Source organism: Nymphalis io, chromosome 13, assembly GCF_905147045.1.
Source record: "Nymphalis io chromosome 13, ilAglIoxx1.1, whole genome shotgun sequence".
In the NCBI taxonomy this organism is placed as follows: Eukaryota; Metazoa; Arthropoda; class Insecta; order Lepidoptera; family Nymphalidae; genus Nymphalis; species Nymphalis io.
Window position 1 is genome coordinate 10036213 of NC_065900.1, and position 12338 is coordinate 10048550.

The 12338-nt window shown below is 32.2% G+C and overlaps 1 pseudogene; it reads left to right on the forward strand.

The window, feature by feature from the left end:
• Positions 1 to 3732: 3732 nt before the first annotated feature.
• LOC126773098 (U4 spliceosomal RNA) lies at positions 3733 to 3859 on the forward strand (annotated as a pseudogene).
• Positions 3860 to 12338: the final 8479 nt, after the last annotated feature.

Sequence of the window (12338 nt, forward strand, 5' to 3'; positions counted from 1 at the left end):
CAAAGTTGCACATTTGCTTGTTAAGATACGAATTTTATTGAGTAATTTTATACTACCATGTAACATGTTCGAGTTATTAAAAAAATTAAATAATGATTAAATGCAGAAAATTCATAAGACTTGATACAAATCCACATTTTTATCTGTATTTGATGTTCTTAGAGACAATATTTATCTACTTTTTATGTTAATACCGAAATACAATATCATTCCGCACGATTATTATTACAGAATTCTGCATAATAGTACAAGTGCAAGATCCACTTGTGCTATTATGCATTTTTTAAGGTATACACTATATATATATATATATATATATATATATATATATATATATATATATACACTATATATATATATATATATATATATATATATATATATATATATATACTATATATATATATATATATACAGTATTAGTGCTATATATATACTTATATATATAGCACTAATACTGCATAATCAAATTAAGACGTCTGCACTTCAAGTCAATTTGTCTTAATAATAATAATCTTTATTTGAAAATATAAGCATTACAGTATTTACACCAAGTCGCTTATATCTACACTAATTACTCAACATTTTTTAATTATTCATACTAATATAACATAACATACTACAAGGATAAATAAAATAAAATTTAGTAAAACAAATATAGAATTAAAATTTGTAAACAAAATAAGCTTAAATCTATTTAGGAACCACAAAATTAATTTTTAAAATTCTGAAATATATAAATTTGTTTGAACATAGTATAAAAGGGATCATAAAATATGTCTACATCTCGACAACGTACGAAGTCATTTAAAAGTTTAACAGCCCTAGCAGTGGGGCTGTTGCTAGCTTGGGGAGAATGCCACATAGGTGGATAGCAAAACAATCTATGTTGCCGTCTTCCAACACCACGCATATATTTGTCGGGAACATATAAATATATTGATTCGCGTACAGCAGTGCTATCCACCCTATGCACTAGAATTAAATAGTAAAATTTTATAAGTGCGGCTTCCCGTCTAAGCTGAAGTGAATCTAGACCAACCATACCTGACACAAACATTGAAGGATAGAGAAAAGGGTAATATCCATATTTACGTTTAAATAAATATCTACAGAATTTTCGTTGAATTTTTTCTAACATTATACTATACATTGCCTCAAGCGGACTCCAAACTATTGCATTATATTCTAATTTACTACGGACATAGGCATTATACAATTGTTCTATTACTTGGGTATTCTTAAATTGCGATGATATTCTAATAATGAAACCAAGGCATTTATTAGCATCTTTGCATGTTTTAAGTATATGGTCATGAAAATTTAGTTTTCTATCCATTATAACACCTAAATCCCTGATTTTGGGTACATGTTCCATTGGTGTGTCAGACAGATTATATATATTTTTAATAAGTTTACGAGATCTAGAAAAAGTGATAGTTTTACATTTTGAATTATTAAATGATAATTTGTTTCTTATAGTCCAGTCAACTACGGCATCGATATCACGTTGTAGCGCTACACAGTCTTTAGTCTCGGTTACAGATAGGTACAGTTTCAAATCATCAGCAAACATAAGGCATTTGGCATTAGAGATAACACTAGGTAAATCATTTATCATCATCAAAAATTGCATAGGACCCAAGGTACTACCTTGACTAACCCCTGATCGTGTATAATACTCTTCCGATTTATACCCGTCTAGCTTAACAAACTGTCTTCGATTTTTTAAATAGTGAGCCATCAATTCTAAGAGCGAAGTTGAAAATCCTAATAAAGCAAATTTGTTTAAAAGTACATCATTATCTACAAGATCGAAGGCTTTTTTGAAATCAAAGTAGGCGGCATCTACTTGACAACCAGACTTAACTTTAGTACTTATATAATCTACAAATTCTGTATGATTAGTCAATGTGGAGCGTCCAGGACGAAACCCATGCTGGCAATCACTTAATTGCCCCTTTATTTGTATATAAATGATGTTATTAAGAATCGATTCAAATATCTTTCCAAATACACAAAGAACAGCGATTGGTCTATAATTTGTTATATCCGTGGACGAGCCCGATTTTGGAATAGGTGTTACTCGGGATACTTTCCACTTGCTAGGGTATAAACATTGTTTAATTGAAAGATTATATATATGAAGTAACGGCACTTCCAAAGCTGACAAGCAATCTTTTACTAGAAAGGGAGGTATGTTGTCAGGACCAAAAGCAGTTGAAGCTTTTAGTCGCCGTATTGCAAATCTGAGTTCAGCAACTGTCACTTTTTCGATGGTTACCGTAGATTGGCAACCAAAGCGATTAGCCTCTGCTTCAGCTATCTTTACGTCTAACAGAGGAGAAGAATCATGAAACACAGAACTGAAATATTTAGCAAATGAATCAATAGCTTTCTGCCCTTCTACAGCTTTATTCTTATAAGTATATGTTTTTATCTGCTGCCTAGTTTTACGTTTTTCCTTTACAAATTGCCAAAAACTTGATGGTTCTATATATATATTGTTTTCAACCCTAGATATATAATTTTTAAATTCTATATTTATAAGATCCTTGACTTTAGTTCTATAGTATTTAAAAAGTTCCCTATTAAACTCCAAATCATAACACTTAAACTTTTTTAGATTAAAATATTTTAATTTTATATAATATATTATTTCTTTGGTATACCATTTTGGGTAATTATATTTATTACTTTTGACTATTGTTCTTGTAGGAACGTGTGTACTAATAACACTATTAAGTTTATTATATAGCATATCTACGGCTAAGTCTAAATTTAAATGATGTTTTTCAAGTAAGTCGGTCCAGTCAATATTAGCAATATCAACGTACAAGCTATGGAGATCTGCTTGCCGAAAGTTCCACTCCGTGATTAAATATTCTCTTGGTGTCGGAGACGTTGGATTTTGTTTTGTTCTAGGAAGTGTGAGCAATATCTCTAGGGGCGGGTGGTATGCAGCCATGGGAACTAGATGTTCCGTATCGGATGATATTTTAATATTATTATGATCTAGAGTAGTTAGTACTAAATCTAAGATACATCCATATTTATTGCTAATATTATTACATTGTTGTAACTTACTATATTCCATAAAATTATTAAATTTACTTAAGTCGATATCATATATAATCATACGTAAAATACACATGCACACACATGCACACATACACAAACACACACACACAGCGATTCATCTTAAAAAAGCAAAAAATCAAACTTTAAGGAGCACAAATTGTACAGAAATGTGTGGACTATCAAAAACCGTATCTCTACAATAAACTCCTACATGCGGAGTTAATTAAAAATCGACTACGTTTGTCCATTGCGATATCGACAATTTAGCTCGTTCAGTCTCATGAGACACGTACTGGAATTCAATTTATATAGCTGTAGTATCAGTTTCATCTCATTTATATTCATAAATCGTCTCGGGAATGCACTGCCCGAAGAGATGCACTTTACTGAATATTCTTATTTCTTACAAAAGATCACGTTCCGTTTTCAATCCTTGCATCCAGTACGTGTTGTGTATGAACTTGTTACATCTTAATAACTTCTGTAACGGTTTAATTTTTTTTTAAATAATATACCTTACTTGAACAAATTTCTTATTAACTCTTTAAAAAAATAATTATCCAATAGTAGATTCGATATTATTTTAATGGCAGTAGCAGTCAATTGAAATAGACATATGTCAATTCAAGATCACAGTGGTCTATTCACATCAACTTTGCGCAGAGGCAATATCATAACCAATGAGGTTAATCTTAGGTGCGATTATTGCTAGTTGAAAACAGGTCTATTTAAATCATTGGGCATCATTAGTCGATATTTATAACAATTTATCATTATAGATACTTAAAAAATGTCAGCCTTAATGTTTTTATCAGAATTAAAATGAAAGGATATACATAAGTAGGTAAGTTAAATAATGTTGTATTACAAATAAGGAAATTATTTGCTAATAGGTTTGGTATCATAATATACTCAATCTATTAGCAAAACGCATGGAATATTAAATGGTTTGTTTTTATGTCCACTGTGATATATACATAAAAAATACCCTTAAGAATCGAATCCTTTAGTTTGACAGCAGAATAAGTTTTTTTTTTACATTTAATCATGTTAATATGTATCGTTCAATTAATGAATTAATGAAGTTTCTAACGTTTTAAACTAACTTAACGGTACATAGAAAAACAATTCCGTATAACTGAATTCAGGGTAAAGTGCCACAAAATCCCACGCATTTAGTCCAAACATTCACACATCGGGCATTTGGAATGCCGTTCGCTTCACGGAACATAAACCTTTTATGGAGACACACGGCGCATCCCATCGACAAAATCTGTCCGATCTACTGACACATGCGTAACTTTTAACCAATCGAATTTTATTTCACTATTTTTTACAAAAACGTTGGTGGAAAAGGATTTTACTTTTCGAACAGATGGAGGCGTGATATCTGGTAGCTTAAATGGAAAGTTCTATCAGAATTACTGACGTACTGTTTATATTTGGTAATGGAAAATTAATTATTAATAATAATTGCGCAGTCCTAATTTATAATAAGGCTGCTTATATGCATGCATTCCTGTGATTGTGATGAATATTTGTTAAAGTTTTAAGGCTTTTTCATATGCTTATACTTGAAAATCAACTACAGAACTGTAAAACTTAAGTTAAGGTTAATTTCTATTATCCAATTTTGCCCCATATTGATTAATCGAACCTTGCCTAGAGCTTCCTTTACGAACTTTCTGATACAATAAACGAACAAGTTTGTTCAATATTTGTTTATAAATTAGAAAACGATGGCGGACGCAATTTATAAGACATTATTTATACAGCGGTAAGTTTAGTTTACCTACTACCGCAGCTTAGTCCAGATTTACCTGAGCTTATATTAAATCTCAGCCAGTCCTAGGAAAATAATTTATGGCAAAATAATACCTTAGATTTATTATATTATTAGCTTAATTTTTTCATCGATAAATTGTTTTATTTCGTTTCTAATACATGTTTTTACAATTTTCTAAATTATGTAACTATTTTAGGAAAAAATAATTACTTATTATCGTTTACGCATTATCGTTTAAAGGAAACCGGTGCTCTTAGTAAGATTCCGTGTGAACCGGTGATTCAGTGTCCAATAACAATATAACTGCGGGATTTCACCTAAATATGCATTAATGAAGAACATAGTAGCTTGAAATTGTCAACATGATGAGATGCAACGAAACACCTTGACGATAAAAAAATAAAGACGATCTACCATTTAAGAGATGTTCGTTGAATTTTAGACTTAATTATATTTGATATAAGAACCGTATTATAATATTATATATATTTACAAATAAGTATAACGTTTAGAAGGGACGGGTCTAATTTTGTATAAAAGCAAAAGTTTTAACTAGATCGCCCTCAGAGGTCCACTCTAGTAGAATAAAACAATTACTCTTGTAAATTGTATTTAACGAAAGTTATTCCATTTAAAATCCTAACCGGCTTTTGTCTAATATTTTACGACATCAGTAAAATTTCGGTAAATAAAAATATACTTTGAATGTACCATCTTGAAAGTATTGTTTTATATAATATATATATCTTCTATCTTGGAATCTTTTATATACTTGCTTTGTTTTTTTTTTTTTATAGAATAGGAAGGTGGACGAGCATGTGGTTCACCTGATGGTAAGTGGTCACCAAACGCCCTTAGACATTGGCATTGTAAGAAACGTCAACCATCGCTTATAGCCAATGCGCCACCAACCTTGGGAACTAAGATTTTATGTCCCTTGTGTCTGTAATTACACTGGCTCACTCACCCTTCAAACCGGAACACAACAATATCAAGTATTGCTGTTTTGCGGTAGAATATCTGATGAGTGGGTGGTACCTACCCAGACGAGCTTGCACAAAGCCCTACCACCAGTATTTGTGCCGGCTTTCGGCTAGTTTGATAGGAAAAACCCCGAAAATCAGATATTCTATCGGCAGTCGTGACTGCTTAGAAAATAGATCTTCGGAATGACACGACTGCTTCAAGGGAATTTTGAATATAAATATAATAAGCCGTAAATATTAATTGTTTTCACAAGACGAAAAATTCCGGTGAGTTCCTTTCGCCCATTCTTCTTAGATCGCTTAGTTTTTACGTTCGATTTTTCACACTCAATATACTAGATAGCTACCATTCTCTCAAACAGCAATATATAGTATCGTTGTGTTCCAGTTTGATGGGTATATAGTTTCCACGTTTAACGGTACATTTATGATGAAAACGAGTTGTTTCTCATTGCCATAAATATTTATTGTCTTATATACATATATAACTCTTGATTTAGTTTGCTTCACATCACTAGACGCATTTATTTCTCAATGTAAGACCGATTTCAATCATCCCGACCCGACAGTTATTGAATTCGTCCATTGCGCGATGTCGTTTACAAATGAATAGTGACGAGTTAGAAGATACGGCACTTAAAGATCGTTTAAATGCGAGCAATTTGACCATTCTAGAAACTTTAGAATGTTAACTTACCCAAACAATTTTATAACAAGCATGCTCGATGCAGCTTTTTAGTGCTAATTTATTACTAATAACTAAATATAATTTGAAATGCCTTTAAAACTGAGGCAACTTATGCAAATCTAAGAACAATTATTTTTTATTTAATTATTATCTTTCAACGCCCATCGCTAATGATGATTGTCCTATTCCAACTATATAACTCTTAGCTGGTATACTAGTATTCATTTATATACCTGTTGCAACGATTTGCATGTTGCGAAACGAGTTTGCATTGTAAATTCCAATGAAGACACATCATGTTGAAGCACAGCTTACAAATTATGCAGAATAATAACTTCCTCTTTCAAAGGATATATGCATGTAATTATTTGGTCACTGTAACCAATTACATCAATTGCTACGACTATATGACAGACAATACAATAGAGGGGTCTGTAGGATTTTTTTTTACTCCACGTATGGAAGAGACCAAAAAGCTTTAAGTGCTGTATCGCTCAAGTTGGGAAAATATTCCCTAATTAGGATCCTCATTTGGATATCCGTTACTTTCAGCTCACTGATTCAAACTGTTTTAACAAAAATAATCACGGAACGACATAACGACCCTACTGGTGGTAGGGCTTTGTGCAAGCTCGTCTGGGTAGGTACCACCCACTCATCAGATATTCTACCGCAAAACAGCAATACTTGATATTGTTGTGTTCCGGTTTGAAGGGTGAGTGAGCCAGTGTAATTACAGGCACAAGGGACATAAAATCTTAGTTCCCAAGGTTGGTGGCGCATTGGATATGTAAGCGATGGTTGACATTTCTTACAATGCCAATGTCTAAGAGCGTTGGTGACCACTTACCATCAGGTGGCCCATATGCTCGTCCGCCTTCCTTTTCTATAAAAAAAAAAAAAAAAAAAAAAAAAAAAAAAAAAAAAAAAAAAAATCATTTTTTCTTTTTAATCTTTATTTTAGAGGGGTTTGGTCACCGAACATAATCAAATTGGACCAAGTAAATATAAAAAAGACTCGTTATAATTTTTAAAAGAAAAACAAAATTCGTTCGGCTGTTAGCAGCCAAACGACTTTGAAATGTTTGTGATCTGATTCATAAGATCTGATAAAGTTTCCGAAGTTAGGAAAGGGTGTCGACATTTTATTCGAAGATATCAAAAAGAGGGAACGATGAAAATTCGATGATGGGATTCGGAGAAGTTTCGAACAAATTCAGCTAGTTTTGGTAACGATCGAAGCAACTTTGAACATAAATCATTAATAAAGCGCCGACTTCTGCATGAATTGTGTTTTGTTACTTTCGTCGAACAAAATGAATTCAAAGTGAGATGTTGCTTTTTAATGTCTTTCAAATTACTTCAGTTTATTGAAATAATGGTGATTTGCCTTATAATTATTCACGTCATGCAAGAAATAAATCAAGAAACTTTTTGTTGTTTTGAATATTCTCAAAGAACTTTTTACGAATTACGTTTAATTGACTATTATGATTATCAAATATCATTTATTTTAATCGAATAGGTTAAAAAAATCCAAAATGCTACCCACATCATAATATTACTACAACACTCAGTCTGAATACACTAATATAAATATTACTAACATGTGAAAATCTATTAAAAGTGATCAAACTTTACTACCTAATTAAAATACTTACGTTCGTAAATCAAATTAATAAAAGTATTAGTTTATTATTATTATTAAATAACTTTATTGCACATTCACAACGAAAAAAGAAAAGACAAACACAAGTAAAAAAAAAAAGAAAAACGAAAGTTCAAGAGAAGCCATGTTATATAAATTAAATTGTGGATATCAACATGTTTATTTTCATATGGATTACATTAATTCGAATCTATATGATGTAACCACTCATTTAATGTCATGACAAAAAAAGTGATAACTAAATTTCATAGGTAACGTTGACTGAAACATTTCTGACGCAAACTTCGGGTATCTTTACTCTTTCAAGACAATCGTAAAATCATTTACGCTTTGCATATCAGCTATTAATGCCTAAATAAGTTAGTTTTAGTAGCGATTGCATCGTAACCACTGCACCAAAAATATTATGAGTTTTATTTTGTGCTTTTTAAACACTTTTGTATACTTGTTTTGTAAAATGTTAGCAATAATAAGCAACTTCATATCAGTAAGTTGCTATACGATCTTTGTAGTTGTTTAAGAACTTCGTGCTAACTCGTTAGTGGTAGCGCAGCAAAGAAAATGTTGTAAGTTTTGAAATTTATAACTGCAGTTCACTTTATCATAGCATTTAATTTTCAATGTATTGTTAAAAAATATTAATACAATGAACATGACATAAAGCCATGTGAAACTAAAAATTAATTATTGCGTGATGCACAGACAGACAAGAAGATTACGATTTTATTTTTATAGAGTAAAAATAGAGTTATATTTACAAATGTATATTACAATATGATAGCGTTGTATATAATTTTTTTAATTACATAAAATGATAAGATACTATTGCAACAGCAGCAATCCTACCAGCCTTAATGGGTATTCCGGCGCCTTCAGTGCCGGCGAGCCCCACATACCCCCCCACCCCATGTGGGGGAAACGCGTAAATGCATTTTTCCAGCGAAAAAAAAAAAAGTCCTACCAGCCTATAATTTTCTCATTTGTATATAATAATTATGTAAAGTCATTTATAAACAAAAATTTAGCCTTGTATCTCATACATGTAGCTCTAACTAATATCAACTTTGTACTAGTATGACATAATACATAAAATAGGCCATAAAATCTCTGTATTTTCACAACACGACACAATTTTCACTAACTGAGACTGCAGAGGGTAGCCGAGGATTGTGACTCTTGATTCTATTTTCTTTAGTGTATCACAAATACGCCAATGAATATTACATATTAAGGTATTTAATATTTCTTAAAATAAATAATTATATATATAAATGAATTTGGGATACAAATAAAACATAACAACTATAAACCAAACAAACAATAGAGAACAAAGTAAAATCACGGCAACAAAATGCTGTAGATACGCCAATGAGTATTACATATTAAGGTATTTAATATTTCTTAAAATAAATAATTATATATATAAATGAATTTGGGATACAAATGAAACATAACAACTATAAACCAAACAAACAATAGAGAACAAAGTAAAATCACGGCAACAAAATGCTGTAGAGATGCAAAGTAATGATTGTTAAAAAAGAATGTAGGTTACGAGGCTAGAAAAATAAACTCAAAACTCAACGCAGAAATCGTTTTCGAAATGTCAGAAAGTGATAAGCGACATTAAAAATATAAATTATAATATTTCAAGAATACACGAATTATAATATCAAGAAACTATATTACCAAAACTCGTTTGTCAACATTTCACGGGTGAATAATGAAGTAAGTTCTTACAGCACTTCTGGCTCGTTTACCGTTAAACTATAAAGAGAATAACAATTGACTTTTTATTCAATAAAAATAAACAATTATTTTCATATAATAATTATTTATATTGTAGTATGAATTTTCATAGAACGAAAGTAAATTACTGCTATTGGTATTACGTATACATAGCCTCTAGTTAGTTTTGTATATATATTATGTTTGTAAGTAAAATATTGAAGTAAATGTATATGAAGTTCGCTTAGTAAATTGTTAGCTTTATGAGAAATGTTCACCAGCTGTTAACGACAGATGACGAATATTAGCAATAAATTATTCGCATCTGAAGCATTGATCGATTCCTCTCGTATTATTGGGAAGCAATTAAGGTAGCGTCTAAACATTAGTGTTTGAAAGCAACAATAATTAAAGGTCTACTTGGTTTTAGTTCATAATTGTACTGTATATTTAATTTTATCGGATTCCATTTGTTTTTGTAATTTATCGTGTTTATCCTAAATAGCTATATCTCGGCCTCATAAGAAACCGAAAATACGATTTACTACAACTCATCACACAGGGCAAGATCCATGGAAAATGAAGTGTTGGTCGAAGAAGAACATTTTGGCTGAAAAACCAACGATATGGTTTGAAAAAAGGACTCGTTTCTTAATCAGAGCTGCGGCATCAACGATAGAAGTTGCTTTAACGATCGCTGACCTTCGAAAGAAGATGGCATTTTAAGAAGAAGGTTAAAAAGGTTTTTTTAAGTGTACTCAGAGGTTGAATTAAATGTAATGCGAGGTAATCAATATCTATTATGTCCCATCGACTGGAATTCCGCCACAGCGACCAATCCCACTAACTAGCAGCGCAGGAGATACGTTGTACAATTGATTACGCAAGCACATGTGACCTCTTTATTGTTTCACTCTCATAGTCCGTGGGACAAAATGAGGCAACCAGAGATCGTGCGCATGATAAATGGCATTACGGGCTAACGGCTATCTATCTTATATGTATCACATATTTATTAAAAATATTAAATAGTAATTAATTTAATCATCATCATTATCTTTTCGACAACCTCAATCCACAGAGGGAGGAAATTCGCCGTCTCTATGCCGATGTCGTGCGATCGATGGCCCTCTACGGTGCGCCCGTTTGGTCTCACAGGTTGTCCAACGTCCGCCGCTGCAATATTAAGATCCAAAGTTCCATCCACATAGTGCGCTAAGAGGTGGCAATCGTCCTAGCGCGCTTTCCTCCCTTGACCATTCTGGCGGATAAAAACGCGAAAGTCTATCAACAGACCCGCAACCTCCATCAGAACAGTGAAAACGCGCCCTCTCCGAGTGTGCTCTAGATGTTAAATCAACCGTCTCTGCGAAGAACAGTAAGCGCGCAAACGCGTAAGATCGAACGCAAATCAACGGCGATGATGTGCCACCACTATGGCAAGGACCGGGACACCGCTCAGCATACGTCGGATACTTGCTCGGCGTGAAGTGCTGAGTGGGGATCCTGATCCTGTAAAAATCACACATATACGGCCTCCTAGGGGGAGGAAGCCCTAGAAGGCCGGATACCATTCTGAAGGTTTTCACTGCGTAAAAAAAAAAATGTTTTTTTCTGTCGAAGAATCTCAGTAGTAGCCCGTCGTTTGGAAGTATATTGTTCTGCTTGTGAACTTTTCCGGTCGTGTCGGATGACGACCCATCCGATTATGAGAGTGCGCACACAATTGTGCACAATAATATATTCTGCGCAAAACAGCAGGACATAATCACTTCTTTGACACTCTCAGGTTAAAATTTATGACCTCACCTTTGTCTGTTTTATTTTTCATCAGACGAAACTGTCAAATTATTTATTACAATAAAATAATATAACGTTACCATTTCCAAGATGATATCCTTTTTGCAAGACAAAATAATGTCACAAAATATATTTTTAATAAAACGCTCTATATTTTACAAGAAAAAAGTTAACTACGCGTATCTAAAGACGGATGTTGCATGGTAAATTATTTATGAATTCTTGTATTTCCATATTACAAGGGTCGGTCTGTCAGCGCCACGTTGTGATCGTGGTTCCGACCAACCCGCAAGTCGTGCTTACAATAAATAAATGTTTCGAATTATTTTAAATAAATTTGAAAATTTAATCTTACAAAGAATACTTCCTTTTACAATATTCATGTTATTTTCTTTGAGTCTAGTCTTTGAATTAGGTAAATAAATTTTATCTGTTCGTTATATCGCGGATTCGATACTCGCGCTTGGCAAATATTTCAAATGTTCTACAAATATGTATAATTGGGTGAAAAGTGTTAATATTTATTTATATTATTAGTTAGCCACACAAGGCATGTACATGTATACATATTTGTCAAAATAATAGCGTATTTTTATCAAA